The 24,281-nt window shown below is 36.6% G+C and overlaps 1 protein-coding gene and 1 pseudogene across 30 annotated transcripts in view; one reads left to right on the top strand and one right to left on the bottom strand.

Moving 5' to 3' along the window:
- ADGRL3 (adhesion G protein-coupled receptor L3) overlaps window positions 1-24,281 on the bottom strand; it is an 864,507-nt gene that overhangs the window by 299,949 nt on the left and 540,277 nt on the right. The window lies entirely within an intron of this gene.
- LOC103884432 lies at window positions 5,488-5,908 on the top strand (annotated as a pseudogene).

Genomic DNA, 24,281 nt, shown 5'->3' with positions numbered 1-24,281 from the left:
GAGTTTTGCTCTTGTTCCCCAGGCTGGAGTGCAATGGCACAATCTTGGCTCAAGGCAATCTCTGCCTCCCAGGTTCAAGCAATTCTCCTGCCTCAGCCTCCCGAGTAGCTGGGATTACAGGCATGCACCACTGTGCCTGGCTAATTTTGTATTTTTAGTAGAGATGGGGTTTCTCCATGTTGGTCAGGCTGATCTCGAACTCCTGACCTCAGGTGATCTGCCTGCCTCAGCCTCCCAAAGCGCTGGGATTACAGGCGTGAGCCACCGGGCCTCGGCAGAGACAACAATTTCATGCATAATTTTAGAAATTAAAAAGATATGTTATTGGAGTCCCTTTTAACCATATTAGAATATTTAATTCAACAGACTCAGATTTGAAAAGATGCTTTTAAATTTTTAGTCATAGTTGGACCAAAGTCAACAGATGTTTCTGTCTTTAAGAGAAAAGTAAGAGCAACAGGGGGCTGGAACAAACACATCAGCCTGATTCAGGATGGGCAAGATCTCTGGTTCCCTACATTCACTCAGACCTCAGCTGGCAAAGCTGAGTGCCATTCATACTGGCCTTGCAGAGCCAGAATAAATTAACACAGTCAGAAAGAGGGATTGGTCTCACAGCATTTCAAAACAGCCCTTCATCTGTCTATGTTTAGGGAAATCAGTGGGAATGGACAGAAGAAGGAATCCATCATGTGTTATAGACTATGAGTTAGTACACTGAGAAAATTACAAACACACATGAAAAATTGAAACTCTACCTGCTCCCTATTTTTGAGTATGAAACATAACCTTTGCTTAGGTTAAAATATGGAAATCCAAGGTATTGCCCATGGTGAGAATAGAAACCTACTGGTTCCTTTTCTAAATTCCTTTAACCTATACTAACAGGTCTAATTTGTCTTTTTGTCCATTTTTCACCTCTTCCCCCTCCAACATATGAACAGATCAAAACACTGCATGACTGCCTCGAGTCTCATTGCTCTTCTCACTGTGTTAATTGATTCCAGCTATTCAAGGTGAGGATAAACAGTATTCTGCTTGGCCAGGATAAACCTGTGAGGGACATATCTATCCTGTATCAGATGGCTGCTCTTCTCTGTCAACCAGACAGGCAGTAGTTCTGTGAGGACACAAAATAGGGTCATTTAACAAAACAAAGTGATGTGCTTCACTGCCTGAGCAGCCTAAGTCTAGAGAGGGAGGCAGCATATACATCGCTCCACAACTTCTTTTTTTTTTGAGACGGAGTCTCGCTCTGTCGCCCAGGCTGGAGTGCAGTGGCACGATCTCGGCTCACTGCAAGCTCCGCCTCCCGGGTTTACGCCATTCTCCTGCCTCAGCCTCCCCAGTAGCTGGGACTACAGGCGCCCGCCAGCCACCACGCCCGGCTAATTTTTTGTATTTTTAGTAGAGACGGGGTTTCACTGTGTTAGCCAGGTTAGTCTGGATCTCCTGACCTCGTGATCCGCCCGCCTCAGCCTCCCAAAGTGCTGGGATTACAGGCGTGAGCCACCGTGCCCGGCCGCTCCACAGCTTCTTAATAGATTAGTACACCTATTCATGCTAAGATATAAACTCAATTCAATGTTAGGAAGTTGAGAACAGTGATTCTTTTCCAAACCCAGAATCACCATAAAAAAAAATAGTGACCCAGGGCCTTACTACAAATACTGAATCAACACATCTTAGGGCTCTGATTTGATGAGACGTGGGAGAGACAGAAAATTAGCATTTTAACATGATCCCGGGGTGATTTATAGAGCCTCCTTGCATTAGATAGGAAATTCAGAAACATCTAATTAGTCATTAGGAGATTCAGAAACATCTACATAAACATCTATATAAAGGCAATCAACAAAAATAGTCACAGAAATTTAAAACACAAAAAACAATTTAACATATTTTTATTATATTTTGTAGCTTATACTAACCTAGTAGTAGTTATGGAATACATGATAATCATCTTTTTTTTTTTTTTTTTTTTTTGAGACAGAGTCTTACCGCGACACCCGGGCTAGGTGGCTCAGTGCTCGATCTTGGCTCACTGTAACCTCCACCTCTGGGTTCAAGCAATTCTCGTGACTCAGCCTCCCGAGTAGCTGGGATTACAGGTGCCTGCCACCATGCCCACCTAATTTTTGTATTTTTAATAGAGAAGGGGATTTCACCATGTTGGCCAGAGTTCTCAAACTCCTGACCTCAGGTGATCCACTCACTTAGTAGCCTCCAAAAGTGCTGGGATTACAGGCGATAATTCTCAAATTTAAGCAGCTTGTTACAAGTAGATTATTGGTCTCCACCCCCCAGGGTTTCAGATTCAGTCTAAGGTAGGACCTGACAATTTTTCTTTGTAACAGTCCTTAAAAAAAATTCAGTTAAGTGTAATCTATATGCACCTAAGTTTGATTATACAAATGAATATGGATAGTACACCTCTAATTCATCAAAGAATTTAAACTCACTGATCACTAAAACAAAATTACATAACATTGTAGTAAAACACTGTAATATTTCCTCTACAAATGATTTTTTTTTTTTTTTTTTGAGACAGAGTCTCCCGCTGTCACCCAGGCATGAGTGCAATGGCATGATCTTGGCTCACTGCAACCTCCATCTCCTGGGTTCAAGCGGTTCTCCTAACTCAGCCTCCCAAGCAGCTGGGATTACAGATGCCTACCATCGTGGCCGGTTCATTTTTGTATTTTTAATAGAGATGCGGTTTCGCCATGTTGGCCAGGCTGGTCTTGAACTCCTGACCTCAGATGATCCACCTGCCTTGGCCTCCCAAAGTGCTGGGATTACAGGCGTGAGTCACCGTGCCCAGCTTACAAATGATTTTTAATATTATTACACTATGATAATGACCGTCAGTAGTGCTTCTCTCATCAAAAGCATTCACTCAATATTAGGCTAATAGTCAATACTAATGGTTAATATTTATAATAACAAGGTTTGATGAATATACGTACCTACTCCTTCCAAGGGAATGTAAGTACAACATAAAATGGCCATAGTTGTATAAATTTTTTTTAAAAAAAAAAAGAATGTTGTAGATAGGCAATTTTTACCTGTTTTACTGTGAAAGCTGAAAGCAAAAATTTTAAAGTTTCACCTCTGATTAGAATGGTTGACTCTTCTTTTATTCAAATTCAATGTTGACATTTTTACACTTCATGGTTTTCTTTTCATGTTTTTCAACGTTTGTCCTTACAAACAACTGGTGAAAGCTGTCTGTTTGAACTGTTTAAATGTGAAAGTCAATAGAGAGTACCGCTTAATCAAATAAAGGTTGAGTATTCCTTCTCTGAAATGTGTGGGACCAGAAGCATTTTGGATTTCAGATTTTTCCAGAGTTTGGAATAGTTGCAAATACATATTTGAGATATCTTGGGAATGGGACCCAAGTCTAAGCATGGAATTCATTTATGTTTCATCAACACCTTATACATACAGCCTGAAGGTAATTTTATACAATGTTCTTAACAATTTTGTGCATGAAATAAAGTTTTGACAGTATTTTGACTGCAATCTATAACATGAGGTCAGGTGTGGAATTTTCCTTTTGTGGGAGGATGTTGACACTCAAAAAGTTTTAGATTTTGGAGCATTTCAGATTTCTAATTTTCATGTTAGAGATGCTCAATCTGACATGACACTAGAACTATTTCTTAAGTCTCTGGAGTGAAAGACCAACCCACTCTGTTATTCTATGTTTCCCTAGGAGAGTAGATTCAATGTGTTATATACTGTTTCAGGGCTATTTAATAAATAGACAGAAGCAAATCCCCTAGCAATACTCAAAACTTTTAAGAACTACTTTTTTTTTCCCTTCCTTAGCAAATAAATAAATAAATAAACAAATATTAGAAATAGAGTAAGGCTCTTCTCTTGCAGTTTTATTTTCACAGTAATACTTTGGCACTTTCCTGGGAATTTGTGTGTCCTAACGACGAGCAGGTGCCAATTAGCTAGCTGGATAACTCTCCTGAACACAATTAGCACTTTTTACATTCCTTCATGGAATTCTAGGTGAACTATCAGTCCTGTGTTCATGTGAATTATTAATCTTCAGAAATTTATTTCAAAATTTCAAAGACTGAATATATTCACTAAAAATTTTGGTAAAATGCAGAAGAGCTCAAATTTGAAACACTCAGATTTTAATGGTACTTTTATTAAGTACCATTAAAACTTTGGATCACATGTAGTAAAAACATGTACTACATAAAATAAAAAGGCATATAGTGAGTAATTTAAAAAAATTTTTTTTTTAAGAGAAATTTTTTTTCTTTTCTTTTCTTTTTTTTTTTTTTTTTTTTTTTGACTGAGTCTCATGCTCTGTGGCCCAGGCTGGAGTGCAGTGGCGTGATCTTGGCTCACTGCAAGCTCTGCCTCCTGGGTTCATGCCATTCTCCTGCCTCAGCCTCCCGAGTAACTGGGACTGGGACTACAGGCGCCCACAACCACACCCGGCTAATTTATTGTATTTTTAGTAGAGACGGGGTTTCACCGTGTTAGCCAGGATGGTCTCAATCTCCTGACCTCGTGATCCGCCACCTCAGCCTCCCAAAGTGCGGGATTACAGGCGTGAACCACCGCGCCCGGCCAGAAATTTTCAAACATAAACAAAAGCAGGGAAATTAATAAAGATCTAAATTCCAAATCATTTTAACCTGCTTTCAAAAGCAATAGAAATGCATAATGAACATTTCTCAGATCATTATATATGTTTAATAGTCGCACTGTTGACACATGTAGTAAGTGATCTAATAATTGCATACAATTTTAATGGAAAAGTATAAATCAATATATTCAAGAAGACTCTTGTTGATGCATTGTTTTGGGAAAAAGTTCTCATGGAAAAGATTTATCAACACAGAAATAGCAACTGAATTTTTTTTTTCTTAATACAGAGGATTGCATCACAGATACATTTAATTTACATAAATTCAAGTAGTTCTTTTATGTTATTACAATACTATAAAATGATACTTTGTAAAGATACTTTTCATTATGTACTACATACTTTGTACAATAATATGTAATAATATCTGTACACCACATAGGAATATATTTTTTAAAATTCAGTATATTTTATGATCTAATGAAAAAGTTTCAAAAATAATTTTGATTATACTAAAATTTAATAGTTGATTTCAGACCCTGACCCCAACATATAATTTAATTCAACTAGGTGATTATTTCAGATACTCAATTTCTTATGTGAATTCTGTCCTGCAGTTTAAAACTTTCATAAATCTTTTCTGGTTATCTCGTTTTAGTAGTAAAAAAAAAAGCAATAATAATAAAATAAAAGAACTCAAAACCCCTACCTTCATTCACATGTAATAGTCTTCTTGTTCACTGTTAGGTTTAGAAAATTTTAGCTTTTCGGCGCGTGAGGCGTTTTTGCCCGCCACCACTGAGTCGTGCAGAGGCGGAGGCTTAGGTGCATTCAAGATTCGGCTTCACCCGTAACCCACCGCCATGGCCGAGGAAGGCGTTGCTGCTGGAAGTGTAATGGCCATTAATACTGCTTTACAAGAGGTGCTGAAGACCGCCCTCATCCACCATGGCCTAGCATGTGGAATTCGCGAAGCTGCCAAAGGATTAGACAAGCACCAAGCCCACCTTTGTGTGCTTGCATCCAACTGTGATGAGCCTATGTATGTCAAGTTGGTGGAGGCCCTTTGTGTTGAACACCAAATCAACCTAATTAATGTTGATGACAACAAGAAACTAGAGGAAAGGGTAGGCCTCTGTACAATTGGCAGAGAGGGGAAACCCCATAAAGTGGTTGGCTGCAGTTGTGTAGTAGTTAAGGACTATGGCAAGGAGTCTCAGGCCAAGGATGTCATCGAAGAGTACTTCAAATGCAAGAAATGAGGAAATAAATCTCTGGCTCACACGCACAAAAAAAGAAAAGGAAGGAAGGAAGGAAGGAAGAAAGGAAGGGAGGGAGGGAGGGAGGGAGGAAGGAAAATTTGAGCTTTTCCGTGATTGTAAAACTAGGAACTTGAATTTGTGTCATGGTATTTCAAATTCTTAACTCTAGAACATGATCAGCTAAATCAATAGTCTTGTTCATCCACTGAACTACTTTGCCATGTTCCTGAAAGCTTTTAGTTAAAAATAAATAAATAAATAAAAATTAAAAAAAAAAAATGCTGTCATAGGAATCCAGACCATCTGGCAAGTCAATATATTCATACTTGGGGGAAAATTCAGGGAAGGTTATGAAAAGTAGCAAAATATGCTGCCCCAAAATATGCCACTTGGCATATTGATGATTTTGAACTGAAGACAATTGGAAGCAGATACAAGGCAAGCTCTAAGCAGACTATAAATTTACAAAGGTATCCCTTCTCTCCTCTCTATTAGGAAAAATAGAAGTTAATCACCAGAGACAACTTTAAACATTTATCAGCCTGGAGATGGCACCAGAAGAATCCACATAATAAATGTTACTAACTACAGTAGTCTCCTCTTACCCATGGGAAATATGTCCCAAGGCCCCCTAGTGGATGCCTGAAACAACCCATAGCAGCAAATAGTACATATACCAGGTTTTTCCCTATACATACACACCTACAACAAAGTTTAATTTATAAATTAGGCACAGTAAGAGATTAACAACAGTAATTTATAATAAAATAGAACAATTATAATAACATACTGCAATACAAATTATGTGAATACAGTATCTCTCTCTTTCTCTCAAAATATATTGTACCGTACAGTCATCTTTCTGTAGTCACGTGGCATTGGTTCCAAATCTTCCCGGGGATTTTTCTGTGGATGCTTAAGTTCCTGATATAAAATGGCATAGTATTTGCATATAACCTACACACATCCTCCAAAACAGTTTAAATCATTTCTGCATTACTTATAATCCCTAATACAATGTAAATATAATTTAGGCAGTTGTTATACTGTATTGTTTTTTCTAGAAAAATCATATTATTTATTTATTTACTTTATGTTTCCATTTCCTGATTTTTTTTTTTTTTTTTTTGAGACCGAGTTTTGCTCTTTTTGCCCAGGCTGGAGTGCAATGGCGCGATCTTGGCTCACTGCAACCTCCGCCTCCCAGGTTCAAACGATTCTCCTTCCTCAGCCTCCTGAGTAGCTGGGATTATAGGTGCCCACCACCATGCCCTGCTAATTCTTTCGTATTTTTAGTAGAGACAGGGTTTCACTGCGTTGGGCAGGCTGGTCTTGAATTCCTGACCTTAGGTGATTCACCTGCCTCAGCCTCCCAAAGTGCTGGGATTACAAGCATAAACCACCATGCCCGGCCCATTTCCTGAATATTTTTGATCTGATGTTGTTTACTCACCTGTTTGCAGACCTCAGTTGACCACAGGTAACTGAAACTGCGGATAGCAAAACTGCAGATAAGGGGGAACTACTGTAGCTCTCATGTTCCATTAGTTTCCCCCATATATTTACCTTCCCACAATTTGCTGCCCTTACAAGCTCAAAGTTCTTTTCCTTTGTTTTGCCACTTCTCTACAAAATCTGTTGTTTTTTGTTTAGATGCTGTATAACCCTAAATTTCAATCACCCCATTGAGTTACTCATCAGAATTCTCCCATGTGCGTCCATGAAGCACTCCTTACTAAACTGTTTTTCTCTTGTTAATCTGTCTTTTGTCAGTCTAATTTGCTGGGCCCCACCAATGAACCTAAGTCAGAATGGAAAGGGGTTTTTCTCCTTGCCTGCAGTGGTATAAAAATAATTTTTTAAGAAATTACATTATCAAGAATTGTTTAATAAGCACAGTACCTGAAACACATGGCAGTTATTCTTATAGGCCACACTCAATTAAAATTTCAGAATAAAATTTTACTTTTTGGAAAAGTGAGGACTTCTTTTACTAATGATGTAATAATTTGATGGAAAGAGTTATAAGAATAAAAGTTGTCGGTGCTTTAGGAGGTTATAATCTGGATTGTTTTGCAATATTATTGCAGCTTGAGACCGAATGAGACAATGGTATTAGGAAAAAGAAAATTCCAGTATAAGATCAATTCTTATTCATTATTTCATATATACCAATATTTGATTTAGTATATTACTAAGGAGTAACTGATCACATAATGCTTTTCTCCACGTTTCATGTTGTCCAGGGCTTAAAAAACCTCTGGTGCCAGTGCAGATGATTGTCAGATTCAAATCTTCTGCTCCAGCTCGGCATTATCCACCTGGACAAATGCAAGCAAACTGTGCTTTTTCTTTCTTCCCTATTCCACCCTGTCTCTTTTACTGAAGAACAGTTCAGTATGATTGACTTTTATGCTATTTTAAGCATCACTGTAATGAACACCTTATGCATGTCTTTGCACACAAGTATGAGAGTTTCTCTAGGAGGAAAACTTAGAAGTAGATTTCCAATATACAAGGTATGTAAAACATGATATTTTTTAAACACGGTATTTTAAACATGATATTTTAAAACATGGTAATATAAGGTAGTAAAACATGGGTTTTAGTAGGTGAGGAGGTTCAGAACATACTACCCCATAATACAGAGCTCTGACACATTGAATATTTTAAGAAATTGACAAATAGCAAGTGCAGGAAGGTATCTCTGATTTTCTCCTGAAGCATTTCATAAGAATCTCAAATGAGAGCTGCCCTCCATATACCCAGTGGCATCTTTATCTCCAAAGATGGAAGGGCAAGAGGAATCAGAATGAATAGGCTTTGCTAAATTTCCCCCAGTTTACTTTGCTTAACCCATACTTTGCCCTATCACACTTGTTCATAACTTTGCACACTTCATCAAATCTCACATAAAAATACTCAGGTTTAATCTTTTTGGGGGGGGTCTTCATTTCCTTAGGAAGGCTCTCATGTCATGTAAAACTTAAATTAAATAAATGTGTGTATTTTTCTATTGTTAATGTCTTTGGTTACAGAGTCCCAGCCAAGAATGTAGACAGGTAGAATGAAAATATTGCTTTCCTTCACTGCAGTTTCTGGTGATGAGGATGGGATTGCATTGGCTAGGGCACTCAACGACTCTGGGGCTGTCACTGACTAAGCCAGCAAAGAACTCTTACTGAGTCAGTTTCCTAGATCTCTATCTGCAGAGGCCGGTTGAGAGAGGAAGGTAAGATTTTTTTCCCATCCAGTCCTTTCCAAATTCAGATTAGCAGGAAAAATTTGTAAGAAGTATTCCTTTGAATTGTAACTCTTACAAATTTGGTTCGAAGTACTCATTGATTATTGATCCTTTTCCTCCCAGGGACAGCCATGGCATTCCTATTTGTCTCACTTTGTATCTTGAGAGCTTGGCTTGACTTTACACCTGTCAGGGCACACAGATTGTCAGGCCTGCATCTGCAGGTGGCCAACTGTTAGATAGGGGCCCTGAGATATGAGGATGGCTGAACAGAAATGTGGGCTGCACCCCATTTGCAGCTGGTATCCTACTGGCATTACCAGCTCATAGGAGGTTTTGTCTGCATCTGTCATTCTTCTGTCTGTTTTTGGTAGTGGCTCTGGATCATGAGGGTGTCTTCTTCCCTGGGGATGCCTCTTGCGTCTGTGATTAGGCTATAAAAGGGCTTATTGATTTTGATTTTGAGTCACATGGAATAGATACCCCTTTGGTTTTAAAAAAAGGCAGGGTGGCAGGGGGCAGTTGCAGTTGGCTCATGCCTGTAATCCCTGCACTTTGGGAGGCTGAGGCAGGAGGATTGTTTGAGCCCAGGAGTTTGAGACCAGTTTAGGCAACACAATGAGATCTTGCTTTCTGAAAAAATAATTAATTAAAGGAAAAGGGTTCATCTCTTCTGGGTCTTTATAGTTAGGGGAAAAAAGGGGATTCAATTGTGCTGGAAAATTTACTGTTTGTCCCATTCAAAACCTGACAATCATATTTCAAAGGATTTTTTTTTTTTTTGGCCAAAATACTCTACTGTCAGAAATGGGCTTAATTGGAGGTTGATCTTCAGAGCCTGAGAGGAACTATTTTTAAGGCCTTCTCTTCTAATATGGAATTATGCACTTATGAAAGGAGTTATCCAGCTTGCTTTAGGCAGACAGTAAGGGAAGGGTCCCTGGAGAACTTCAATCCACCCCAGAAGAATTTATACCAGATGTTTTTTGCAGATAAAGGAACTTGCACAGGGGTCTTGCCTAAACATGCCCATAGTGGACAATTCCATTCCTTAACATATGTGCGGTAACAGAAATAAATCAATATGGAGGAACTCAGCCTAAGGACCCACATGTGCACTGGAAGGATGGGGTAGAATTCACACCTTAAGCCCTCATATTCAACTGTGAAGGAAGCAACTGGAAACCTGCTTTCAGTACCCTTTTTTGTTTTTTGCTGAGAGCTTTCCTTTTGCTTAATAAATTCTGCTCCACTCACTCTTTGATGACCTTGTGCCTAATTCTTGGTTGTGAGAAAAGAACTCAAATCTGGTTAAGCTAAGGAGGAAAAGCTCCTGCATCACTTAGAAAGAACATTAGGAAGGTTTTGTGTAATAATAATTTATTAAAACATTCTAAAGGCATGCAACTCAATCTAGAACACAGGGATTTTTATTTTCATCTTACTTAGAAATATGTTCTCTGATATGAAGTAGCAAATTCAATATAATGTAATTTGATAGGAAGGTCAGCCTCTTTATTATTCAGGCTGCAACACAGTTTTCTGAAGAGTTCAAAACAACTACCCTTGTCTTACAAATTGAGTCCATTAAAAACAGAAATGCAGCACTAGGAGCAATTCAAAGCCCATCCATCCTTCTTAACAATCCCCAAATCTCTCCTGTTCATATCAAGATGTTTGCAGATACTTTAAAAAGTCAAAACATTGGAAATAGAATTGTCCTGCACTTAGAAAAAAATACCCTAAATCTGTGATCATTGATATGCCCCAAAAAGCTCTCAGAGAAACCTTACATCCTTTCTTTGTGCCTTTCAGATATAAATATTTGACCCTGTCCTCTCTAGGACCTGAGGGCAATCTTTTTGCTATGCAAACTTTCTGGGAGATAACTCTTGCTTCTAAACAACAACAACAACAACAACAACAGGTTTTTTGAAAACAAACTGCTCCAGTGTCCACCACTTCCAGAAAATTACTTAATAACAATAAACAAAAATCTTAAAAGCCTCCTCCATAAATATGAGTCAACAGGTAACCCTAACTTGTCCCATTTGCCAGAAATACAATTTGGATACAAATGTAAAGTGGAGATAAACCCGTGAGTTTTTACTAATACGTTTACTGAATCATGACTAAAATTTTAGAACAAAACTCTAAGATCTCTGTTTGCAGCTGTCTGTATGGCTATGTATACTTAGGTTTACTTGTATATGTATATGTACTGTATACATTACAGTTTTCTACCTCTGAATAGTGTTACCAAATTAATTTATAAAATTCTATAATGGTTTATTCAAATTGGCTTAGAGATAAATGAACACTTACATAAAATAAATATTCCTAAAACCCCAGGAAATACAGAAACTAACCTAAATGCTTTCATGTTCACATGACTTGGATAAATTGTTGATATGAAAGATTAGTTTAACATGGTTGGTTTCATAAAAATAGCTATGTATTCTAAGTTATCAGCATTATGTATAATATGAGCATACATTTTTATTCTACTGGATTTAGTAGCCAAATAAGGTTAAAAATAGTTAAGAAGGAAATAAGTTAAAATGTTGGTTAGTTTTGTTTGTTATTATAATATGTCTGCCTAAAAACAGTTTCAAAAATGTTTATGGTAACTTGAAACTTTAGAATTATGTTAAATTATACATACATACATATATATGTATATATAGTGTGTATATATACACTATATATACACAGTCTACATATGTATATATGTGTGTATATATATATACACACACACACACACACATATATATATATAGTGTGTATGTGTGTTCAAAATTTCCAAATAGGATAAAATGCTGAAACATTCATTACTGAACATAAGTTAAATCTATGTATTTTTAGCATCTTGTTTTTATATGTTATAAAGAAACGAAATATATGTGGGTATGTTAATACACATGAGAAACTATACCATGAGGAAATAGTATATACCTATAAAACACAAGATAGCGTATTTGTAAATGTGCCAGTCAGTTACAGAATACTGGCATATGACAAGAAATTCACAATTGTCTACTTCCTAGTTTTTTCTGTAAAAGAAATGTTGATCACTTTGTGGGGCCAAGGCAGGCGGATCACGAGGTCAGGAGATGGAGACCATCCTGGCTAACATGGTGGAAAAAAAAAAAAAAAAAAAAATCAGCAGGGTGTGGTGGCACGTGCCTGTAGTTCCCAGCTACTCGGGAGGCTGAGGCAGGAGAATCACGAGCCCGGGAAGTGGAGTTTGCAGTGAGCCGAGATCACACAACTGCACTCCAGCCTGGGTGACAGAGGGAGATTCTGCCTCAAAAAAAAAAAAAGAGGAAATGTTACTCATGATTAAAAGTTATACTGAATTTACATAAATGAAACTACTATGAATAAAGAGAGTAAAGAAAAAAATCTACGCAAAGTGTGCAAGAAAAGTAGGATGTGTTTTTGATTTAAAAAGAGAAATGTGGTATGAAGGATATATTTTTTTAAGGGGGAAAAAAGAGTAATTTTGTCCTAAGGTAGAATGACTGGTTGTTCCAGAATGAGAAAAAGGAAAAGAGTAGGACAAAACTCAATGGATTTTAAAAAACATGTAGAGGGTTCGTGGAAAAATAATTTTATGTGTAGTCAGCCACTAAGAGAGAATGAATTTATTTCTAAGTTAAAAAAATCAGACAACTTTAAAAGCATACTAATGCAAAACCAGAATGACAGTTTTCTTGGATTATTGGTCTGGTCTTATTAAAAAATAAGAGATTTCTCCTTATCTTTTAAGTAATCTACTTAGGAAACAAAGATTTTGTATCTTAGCAAAATAATTTCCTGTGCTTCATGTTGTATTTATCAGATCTTTGCTTAGGAAAACCAAGTTTTCTCAATATTAGAAGAGCTAAAATTTTTTCACAGCTATATAACTTATGGTATTTGCCTTTGAAATATTTTATTGTCTCACTAGTTAAATAAATAAATATTATTTCATAGTAGTGAGCCTACTTAATGAAATGTTCAAAACTTTTCACATTTTTGACAAGCAACTCAATATCAAATCTAAATAGTCGTTTTTGACCTCAAAACTAACTTTGTGATTTCCCAGAGCACCCCTGGAAAATCTTAAATAATATGTTCTCTCATCTTGTAAAGAGAGAGATGTTAAACTCATTAGATTTATTTGAGATACTGAATTACATAGAAGCATTGTCAAATAAAAAGTAATGCTTAACCTTCTTCAAGTTGTATTTGTATGGGTATACATTTTTAATATAAATGTTTCAAAAATTTTATGAAATTCCTAGAAATTTGTCAATGTTCTTTCTGTCTATATGAATCAATCATAATTCAGTTATCTTAGAACATTATATGCTACATTATAATAAGCTCCTATCAGATCTTTAACCATGACCACTTTAAGTCTTTTGTCATTTACAGACAATTAGTTTTATTCAGATTCTTCTCTGAAAATGTTCACAATTAGCAGCAGGCCAAAACTGCTCTATCTTCAAAGAAATTCATGAAACATACTCTAATAAATACTCTGAAGTACAGGTTTCTGATAATTGTATTTATTTGTTTGTTTATTTATCTATTTATTTATTTATTAGAGACAGAGTCTCACTCTGTTGCTCAGGCTGGAGTGTAGTGTTGTGATCATAGCTCACTGCAGCCTCCAGCTCCTGGGCACAAACACTCCTCTGACCTCAGCCTCCTGAGGATTTGGGACACTATAGGTATGTGCCACCATATCCAGCTAAATAAATTCTTTTTTTTTTTTTGTAGAGATGGAGTCTCACTTTGTTGCCTAGGCTGGTATCGAACTTCTGGCTTCAAGCAATCCTTCTATCTCAGTCTTTCAATGTAGCAGGACTATAAATGTGTGCCACCATGCCTGGCTAAATTTTAAAATTTTTTGTAGAGATGGGATCTTGCTTTGTTGCCCAGGCTGGTATTGAACTCCTTGCTTCAAGCAAACCGCCTGTGTCAGGCTCCTAAAGTGCTGGGGTTAAGGGCATGAGCCACCCATGCCTGGCCTCTGACAATAGTAAGATCATACGCTTTGACTGGGTAAAAATTTTCAGAACTCTAGTTTAAAAATCTGATTGAGTCATAAAACTAATCAAAGATGATGCAAAATTATAACTGAGCTGACATAACCAACTCCATCTTGCTTCTAACCTCCACTGTCCTTGTTTCTTCCTGGGTGTAGGCTACACTAACTTTGGGAGGAACTTAGTTTATAATTTAAAACAAAGATGATAACAGCCCTTTCCCAAAACAAACTTCTTTCTTGCCTGGAGACTAGATTGCCTTTGTAGGACTAACAAATTAGCCACAAGTTTAGAAATTATAGTTTAGGAGTCATGGAGCTGGAGGCTACAAGATTCTGACCCTCCCTAAACTACTCCTAAGATCAGTGCTTGAGATGTTTTTGTGAACCTTCACTTGATGGACCACCTGGCACCACCCAGATTGATAAACTGGCTCATTTGATCTTGTGGTCCCCACCCAGGAACTGACTTAGCACAAAAGGACAGCTTCAATTCCCTATTATTTCATCTCCTACCTAACCAATTAGCACTCCTGGCTCTCTGGCTTTCCCCCACCGAGTCGTCCTTAGAAACTCTGATACCCAAATGCTTGGGGATACTGATTTGAGTAATAATAAAACTCTGGTCTCCCACACAGCTGAGTCTGTGTGAATTATTCTTTCTCTATTGCAATTTCCCTGTCTCAATATACAGCTCTGTCTAGGCAGTGGGCAAGGTGAACCCCATTGGGTGGTTACAATCAAGCATAACAAGAATTAATTACGTGGAACTAAATGAACTGGTAAGGAATACTATAATTTTTAAATTACTTTTTTGATTGAGACATTGCTGGTTCTTTAATATTTTGTTTTTCAAATTAAAGTTTTTCTCTTTTTCTCTCAAGCTATCTGTACCTTATAACAATCTGGCAAACTATAAAGAAAAACAAAATATTTATTTGTTCTCTCTACCTGATCTCTCCAGAATTTGGAAACTATTGTTGATTATTCTTATTTTCAAGGCAATATAAATATATGCATAAGTTCAATAAGAATATGTACTTCTTATAACAAAGTAACTAGAAACGTTGATTATATTGCTAAGCCTTTGACTGAAGGTCATATTTGAGAATATGTATAGAATCAGATATGACTAGAAAATTTTAAGGAACTGAATTTGATTTCATGGGGCCAATGATTACAAAGACCCTTGGAAAAACTGGCCTTGGACCTGGCTTACAGAATTCTCAGCCTTACACGTAAGGAAGGTCACTTCCCAGCAAGTCCAGGAACCTCAAAATACATTAAGTACCTTGGGAAGAGTGGAATTCACCAAAATCTATAGGTGCCACAGGCAAAAACTAATGGCGAGTCCCGTGACTCCAGGAACTTTTAAAAGTCTAATCTGAGATTCCTTATCATAAGTTCCAGGGAAACAAATTCAAAAAAAGACCTATGTGGTCAAGTACATTCTTGCTGCACTAATGTAAATAACCAGGAGAAGTTTAATGGGGTTAGACTTATTTTGCTATCTAATTAGTCTTACTTTGTTAGAATTGGAAATAACTATAGAGAATAAAATTACTCCATTATTATTTCAAACATAGAATCTAATCCTGTTCTCTGTCTTTGAAGCTTTATTACGTCTCTGTAAAGTAGACTAGATCATGCTCAATTCTAGCATCCTCCAATACCTGACTATAACTCTTCAAATTAATGTTTCCAGTTTTTCTCTCACCCTCTTAAGTTGGTACCACTGAGGGTTAAAACCTTACTGCTCAGGTCTTTGTTAGGAATACCTAAAGAAGCCCTGGACGTTGAGACTGGAAACTTCCATATTTTGCTCTGAGAAGTAACTGTAACCCTTTCATCACCAGAGGCATTCAAACTACAAGCCAGGAAATTTATTGAATGACTACTTTCATTTTCATGCTATCATCTAAAGACACTTTGAGCCAAATGTCCTGAAATCTTGAGTGACTGCTTTCTGGAATCAAAAACAGGGTTTACAGTTTGTTCTAACTAGTTATCTTTTTCATTTTTTTTTAAATAGAAATGTACCTTATTAAATGCTTGATTTTTCATACCATCTAGAGGAGTTCGAGGAGGGAAGCACCCTATTTCTACCTTTATGGTGTCTCCCGAAATGAGATACAATTATTTAACTGAACTATCCCCTTCCTAGGACTGAGAGACTTGTTCATTGGGATACAGGACAATCTACCAGCTCAGTTTTTGGACTGTAAAACTTCCTGTGGGAAGTTCCAGTTGGAAGAATAACAGATTCAGTACACAATACCCCCAAATAGGGCACCTTTGCATATTGAATACATTTATATTTTTGATACAGGATCTTGCTCGGTCACCCAGGCTGGAGTGTAGTACAGCAATCTTGGCTCACTGCAACCTCAGTCTCCTAGGCTCAAGTGATCCTCCTACCTCAATCTTCTCAGTAGCTAGGACTACAGGTGAATGCCAGCATGCCCTGCTAATTTTTGCATTGTTTTGTAGAAATGGGGTTTCACCATGTTATCCAGGCTGGTCTCGAACTCCTGGGCTCAAGCAATCCACCTACCTCAGCCTCCCAAAGTGCTGGGATTACAGGCTGTGAGCCTCTGTGCCCAGCCAGCATACTGAATATTATAAGCTGAAGAGAAATAACTTTTACAGGAAGATATCTCTGACAGTCCCCTGAAGCAGAACATAAGACAATCCTGTAAGAAGTACTCTCCAAATACTCAGAGGAAAGGAGCTTTCTTATCTGTGAGGATGAAGGAACGCTGAGAGAAGTCTGAATGAACAGAACTTGCCAACATTTCTCCAGTCTACAGCTTTTAACTCATACCCCTTTGTCCTATCACATTTTTCCATGGTTTTTCATAATAATAGGCTTATTAAGCAATATAATAATAGGTGATATAATAGGCTTTCCAGGCTAATAATAGGCAATATAATAAGCTTTCCAAGCCTATTATAAAAACACTGATGTTTAATCACTTTGGGGGTCTTTATTTCCTTAGGAAGCCTCCTATGTTATAAAAAACTTATATTAAATAAAAGCAACAATTTCTATTCTTTCTCTTGTTAATCTACTTTTGGTTACAGAGCCCAAGCTGAGAATCTATAAGAGCAGGAACAAAATACTTTTTTTTTCCCTAGGTAACTATGGACAAATTGCTCTCCGAGTGGTTACAACATTTTATACTCCAACCAGCAGTATATAAGCACTCCTCACTTTGTCCTTAATCATATTGTTAACTACTCAAGGTTAGTTAAATCAATCCTGGGAAATAACTTTTTAAAATAAAAAAATGCATGTTCTCTCATCACTTTCTTTTGAAGAAAGTGAGACCATCCATTACTTGTTCATTTATTTTCAAAGAAAAAATGTGTATTTCCCTTTTATTTCTCTTTTCTTTTCTTCATTCTACTCTTCAGCTTTTCACCATTTTGTCAATCTCGCCCATAGATTGTAAGCATGAGAGTGTTGTTAGCAATACATCTGAATGTCCAGTTTACAGCAAAATTAAGAACACGCAAATAATGTATGCTAGAGTTAAATCTAATAAATATTCAGTCTCCAAATCTCTAGTCTTTCAATTTGTTCAGAATCTCTGCAAAAGTTTCTAACTCATCTTTCTAATCCTCCAATAATTAAATCTTTGTTTCTTCAAATTTGTCTAAGCTAATGCATACACATACATACAACAATCCACACACCACTACACCACAATCCACACACCACTATATCACTATCTTCTGTATGCTTGTGTGCATTATATACTTTTTTCTACTGAAAATACAAAGTATTTCAGCTTTATAATTCAGAGTTGAGCCCAAATCTACACTTACAAAATGGATTCCTCTGGGCAGGAGACTGTATCTCTGAATCTTAGTTCCCTTCTCTGTACCTAATAGTGTTCAAGGGTTAAATATGTAATCTCGAAAGAAATAATAAATAATAACTTATAGTTTTTAGTTAATCAGTGAATAAGGGGCAATAACATATTTCAGATGTTATTTATTTAAAAGTCATACCTTATTTTCATTTAGAATAACAGGTTAAAATTAATTACCATTTCAGCCTCTGATTTGAAAAACTAAAGCAAATTCTTAACTCAGGAATTTGGGGGAAAGGTTTCGAGATGAAACTGTTTCATCTCAGATCATCAAGCATTAGATTATCATTAAGGAACACGTAATCTAGATCCCCTGCATATATAGTTCGTTATAGGGTTCTCACTCCTATGAGAATCTAATGCCACTGTTGATCTGACAGGAGGCGGAGCTCAGGCGGTAATGCTGGCTCACCTACCGCTCAACATGTGCAGCTCAACTTCTGCTGTATGGCCCTACTCCTAAAAGCCCACGGACCACTACGGAGGAATCCTGCTCTACAATACTGGTTACTGTTTGCTTGTCCCGATTCCACTTCAAGATTGACATGTCCTTGTTGCCTTACATTTATTTGCTCCTTTAGCTTATCTGCTTTGACTTCAGTTCTAATATATGTCCACTGCTTTCCTGCTTTTCCCCTTGTTTCTCAGTTGTGGCACTTGTATTCTTTTAAATCCCTGATGGAGGCAACATGACAAAGCAGCAAGTCAGGCAGATGAGGATTCTAAATGTATCTCTGGACTACGTATGTCACATTTTAATTATTAAAACTCTCTGATGCTCATTTTCTTCATCTGGTAATGAGTATAATTGTGTCTTTGAACGATTATTGTTAGATTCAAATCTGATAATCTTTGTAAATGGTCAGCAAACACCTAAAAAATAGTAGGGAATACTATATATATATATATATTTTTTACCATCCCCTTTTTTCTTTCTTCTCAATTTGTTTTTAATAGACTCTAAGTTCGTGACGACAGGGCCAGTGCCTGCCTTGTTCTTTGTTGTAACAACCACAGAACATAGAATAGTGGCACGGTTCAGTTCTACCTAAAGACGTAGTTCCTGACTGAAGGGAAGAAAGAAATAAAAACGAATCAATCAATGAATCATCCATCTTCTGATGTAAACCCAGTTTCAACTCCTGCTTCTACATCTCACAGCAGATCTGACTTTGTGCATGAATTCCATTTTTCATTTTTGTCTTTTTCTGAATTCTTTCAATTCCACTTTAAACTACTTCACCACAAACTACCCATAGCCCTCAGTGGGCTTCTCATAAAACACGGAAGTCTAAATTTTTATTTACTATTTAAATATGCATGCTAACAGCCAAATTATCGTAGATATTGAAAGGTTTGCCATGTTTTAAACATAATCTATTTTATATTTTTAATGAGTAGTGTGTTTCTAAATATAGTACTATTATCTTGTTTTGAAAGGCAAAAGTTTCTTCAAAGACATTTCTCCCTTAAAAAAATTAGCATTAGAGATAATTTTCAGATAAATCTTAATGTCAACAAATACCTTACTCTTCACTTATACCTGTATGTTTTTTGGAGAATTGTTTTTTCTAACATTATTGAGAAAAAAAAAATAAGTTTTAAGGCTAAAATATTGCAGTCACAAGGCATTTTATACAGAAAGAGCTGGCTAATTTTAATTTGTATCTTTGCTAGTATAAATAGATGCAAAAAGTTTGGCCATTGATTTGTACTATTGAAAGGCATAATGAAAAGCAGCCAGAATTCTTTTAAGTAAATAAGATGAAGTAGTCCCCATTTGTTTTCAGGGAAATCAGTTAACATACCTCATCTTGTAAAATTATATAGTATAGTAGATTTTACCTGTCATTTACGTGTCCTGAATTATTTTGTCATTAATCATTAGTATCCGAGAATTTAGCTTTCTAGTGGTAAAGTAGTTATTAAGAAGGAAATACCTTTGTGCTTAAAAACTCATACTATTGCCTGTCAAGGCTAGTCCAAGGTATTTGACCACTACTTAAAAATGCAAAAAACAGACCCGGCGTGGTGGCTCACGCTTATTTGTAATCCCAGCACTTTGGGAGGCCGAGGCGGGTGGATCATGAGGTCAGGAGATCGAGACCATCCTGTCTAACACAGTCTCTACAAACCCCGTCTCTACTAAAAATACAAAAAATTAGCCCGCCGGGTCTTTAGTCGCAGCTACTCGGGAAGTTGAGGCAGGAGAATAGCGTGAACCCGGGAGGCAGAGCTTGCGGTGAGCTGAGGTCGCGCCACTGCACTCCAGCCTTGGCGACAGAGTGAGACTATGTCTCAAAAAAACAAAATAATAATAATAATAATAATAATAATAATATTAAAAACAGAGAAGTGAAGCAGATGTCTGACTTGGCTATTGTAACAGCTATTATGTAATAGAGTCTACTCTCACTTATCTAAGATGGGTAGAAGCATGGGACTCTAAGGTGGAACCCCTAGATAATCATTACTTTTGGCACTGTTACCAACCCTTACAAGATGTGCCAATAAAGAGCAGCAACACTATTCCAGTTCCACCTGCCTGCCCTCTGCTGGACATGCTAATGAGCAGTGAAATGGCTACAGAAAGGACAGCTGGTGTGAGCAGGAAGCTTATGCACAAATAAGTCATCTTTCTTTATTACTGTAAAATACATGTAGAAATGATTTTGATTACATGTCTAATAATTATACATTTATCAGGGACATCACTCTGTAGAAACAACTAACGTTAGAGCATTTGTGAACCTTTTTATTCCTTATCTCTTCTCTCATCCATTTGGAAGGTCACCTAGTCAGATGACTAACAAACAGTAGGTTCAGCTGTATAGCTAAGTTCAGCTTTACTTTGTACAGGACTGTGATTCTTTTACTCAGAGCCTGAAAGGCAGATGCCATTCTGGGAAGTTTTACCCTCAATTATGAAGAAAGAAAAATACAGGAAAGGTTTTTTAAAAAGTGTAAGAGAAAATTCAGCTGCTGTGAAGTGGCAATGGAATAGCTCTTGCAAATTTCGCAAGCTTTGGCTGTGCTCCCTGAAAAATCAGCAGCAGCAATGTCCTTCAGGCAGCAGCTGTCACTGCAAGCAAAGCAGCAGCACTGGAAAGAAAAAGAAGGGGTTCCTCTGCAGACAGAGAAAACAGCTGATGCATAAAAATACAGATAGGGCTGAAATTAGCAACAAGTTGCTGACTATTTTTTCCTTTTTGTAAAGTTCACTCAGCTACTAAGATAGATGTAAATTAAACTTTAGAGACAATGTGGAATCTCAAGTGGAACTGTGAAGGAATCATACACATAGGCTGAGGACAAGTTTGATTTAAGATCCTACTACTTTTAGGCTCTATTTTCTGACTAGGGTGCACCATATTTAACTAAACCATTCAGGAAGCAGATTCAGCTACCTATTAAACACGTGACACTTTCAAAATGTTCAGGATTCTCTGCCCAGTACTCACATTACTCAGCTGTCATAGTAAAGCGCTCAGATATATGATGTGAAAATTACATTTTAACGAGGTGTCATGTGTGTTTAAAGTTCTTATTCATCACTACACAGCCACAGCTTTTACTGGAGACACAAATGTACTTAATTTGCATATTATAAGGACAGAAGGTGCACCATATCCTCATTGTTAAACTGTTATGTGTAGGCTTTTTGTTGGTTTAGAGTCTACTATCTTTAGCGTACATATGAATGGTTATATTTACATAATCTCAAATGTCTTTCAAGAAAATGTGGATTGTGTTTGGGAAGCAGAACAGCAGGTAACAAGACAGTAGCTGCATCTCTTTATCATTCTATTGTTAGTACTTATTGCTGGATGTGTTTTTCACTAAATCTCAGTAGATTTTTAGATCTGTTAGACATACTAATTTTAGGAAATTTTTGAAACTCAGCTTCTCTGCCTGTTATGACCAATTTGAACCTACTTCCCCATCCTCCTTCAGCAGGAAATACTGAAAAACATTTGAATATTTAACAAGGAAAATTAGACTCTTGATGGACAGCTTAGAAACAAACTGTAAGAGTCAAAGAAAATACCTCTCATGTAACTCCTCTTTATTAATGAATAATCAATTCAGCAGAAGGTGGTTTGGGAGAGAGAACAGTGAAGGGTGAAAGTCAGTCAAAACCAGCCACTAATCATAGCTAAAGGCAAGTGATGCAACTATCTGACTCCCTCCCACCAGTTGCATCAGGATATAGCATATGGTTTTAGAGTTATGATGCCCATGTGAGAATTACTCAAATAATCTGTGAAACAGCTAAGTATGACTTGAACATTTTAAATGTACATCTTACAAAAAATAACCAATTAAACGTTATAATAAAGGTATACTTTTATATTGTATTTTATAAGCTAGAAAATAGGCTTGGTTGAAAGTATATCTGAAGAAAATTCTAGATTTGATAGTTCTGTATCTGGTGCTCTGCCCAGAAAAAACAGAGGAAGTGCTTTCACATGTACTTTGTACTCAAGTGCTAATGCTTAAAATCATTTTGGTACCTGTGTACAAAGCTGAATCACTGGTTCTTTAGACAAAACATATTTTCAAGAGAATACAACTATTATGCATTTCTAAATATAACATATTTTCCATTTTCTCCAAGTTGAAGAAATCCCTACAATTTGTCAACTAAACAATTTAAGAAAACGTTCTTAATATAGAATTCTTTAAACAGTTGCCCACTTTCTTCCATACTGTAAAATCATTGGCCTTAATTTCTTCTGGAAGAAAACACATTAAGTATTTATGTACTTTGGTACTTATCTTTATCACACGCTAAAATGCCCCTTAGATTACCAAAGCTCACAACAACGTGAGTGAAGGAGGGGAGAAGCTGGAGGTACAGGGTGGGGGTGTGGAGGATGACTGAGTGACTTAATAAAACTTAGATTATAGATTCACGTGCTGACAGCGAAGATGAGTACCTGAGGAGCATACACATAATCTTAGTAAATCACATTTAGAAACTATACTCCTATTCACCTAATATCTTGAAAAAGCAGATTTAAAAAATATAGTCCATTTATCCATTTAATCACTCAACAGCCTTTTAAAAGCACTAACTATTTATCAGACACTTTCAGAATTTGTAGACGGGCCGGGCACAGTGGCTCACACCGGAAATCCCAGCACTTTGAGAGGTCAAGCTACTCAGGAGGCTGAGGCTCGAGAATCGCTTGAACCCAGGAAACGGAGGTTGCAGTGCCACTGCACTCCAACCTGGGCAGCACAGTGAGACTGTCTCCAATCAAACAACAAAAAAAAAGGAATTTGTAGAAGAAACTGATAAAATCAACAAGATATTACAATGTGAATCAAAGTCTAATTAGTTCCAAAAAAAACTTTTTATAAAACATTAGATATTCTTTGCATTTGTGTTTTCCTTAATATGTGAAATATAACTATATTACTTAAAATTTTAAGAAATTATTTGCAAATCTATTTGCTATATGAATGCTAAATAGCAGTATCAAAATAAGTTCAGATTTATATTTCTACCAATTTAATGCTGGGAAATGACAAAAATGTTGGCAATTTTACATTTAATATCATGCAGAATAAGTGACAACAGGATGGTGTTCCAAAAGTAATGTTTTTAGGGAACATAGTACATGAATTTTAAACTTCTTCTAAACTTTGCCAAGAAAACTTGGCCAATTAATGATTTTTTTTTTCTAGGAGAAACTTCACTTACAGTCTCTGAAAACATTTTAAATACAAGTTTAAAAAGTCAATTGAAATGAATTTATTAACATAGCTATTGTTGAAAACAATGTTTCACAGATCGTACCATTTCCCAAGACATTTCTTCTGAAAAATAATGCAAACACATATGTCACACAATTGAGCAGCTCAACAAAAGGCAGAGAAATTAAAAAATGTAACAATTAAAAGTCTGGGGATGAGTGTTGGGAAAAGTAAGGAACTAGGATTAATAACTCCTGAAACCACTTTTAGAATACTTTGAGGAGTTGAGCTTTTTTTTTCATATTCTTCCTCCAAGGTTACCATTTCAGACTTTAAAAATGACCCTTGTAGAATACAAACTAGTACAGCCACTATGGAAAACAGTGTAGAGATTTCTTAAAGAACTAAAGGTAGAACTACCATTTGACCCTGCAATTCCACTACTGGATACCTACCCAGAGGAAAAGAGGTCATTACACAAAAAAGATACTTGTACACATATGTTTATAGCAGCACAATTCACAACTGCAAA

This window comes from Papio anubis, chromosome 3, assembly GCF_008728515.1.
Source record: "Papio anubis isolate 15944 chromosome 3, Panubis1.0, whole genome shotgun sequence".
Classification (NCBI taxonomy): Eukaryota; Metazoa; Chordata; class Mammalia; order Primates; family Cercopithecidae; genus Papio; species Papio anubis.
Note: the sequence above shows the minus strand (reverse complement) of the source record. Positions and strands in the feature narration are given on the sequence as shown.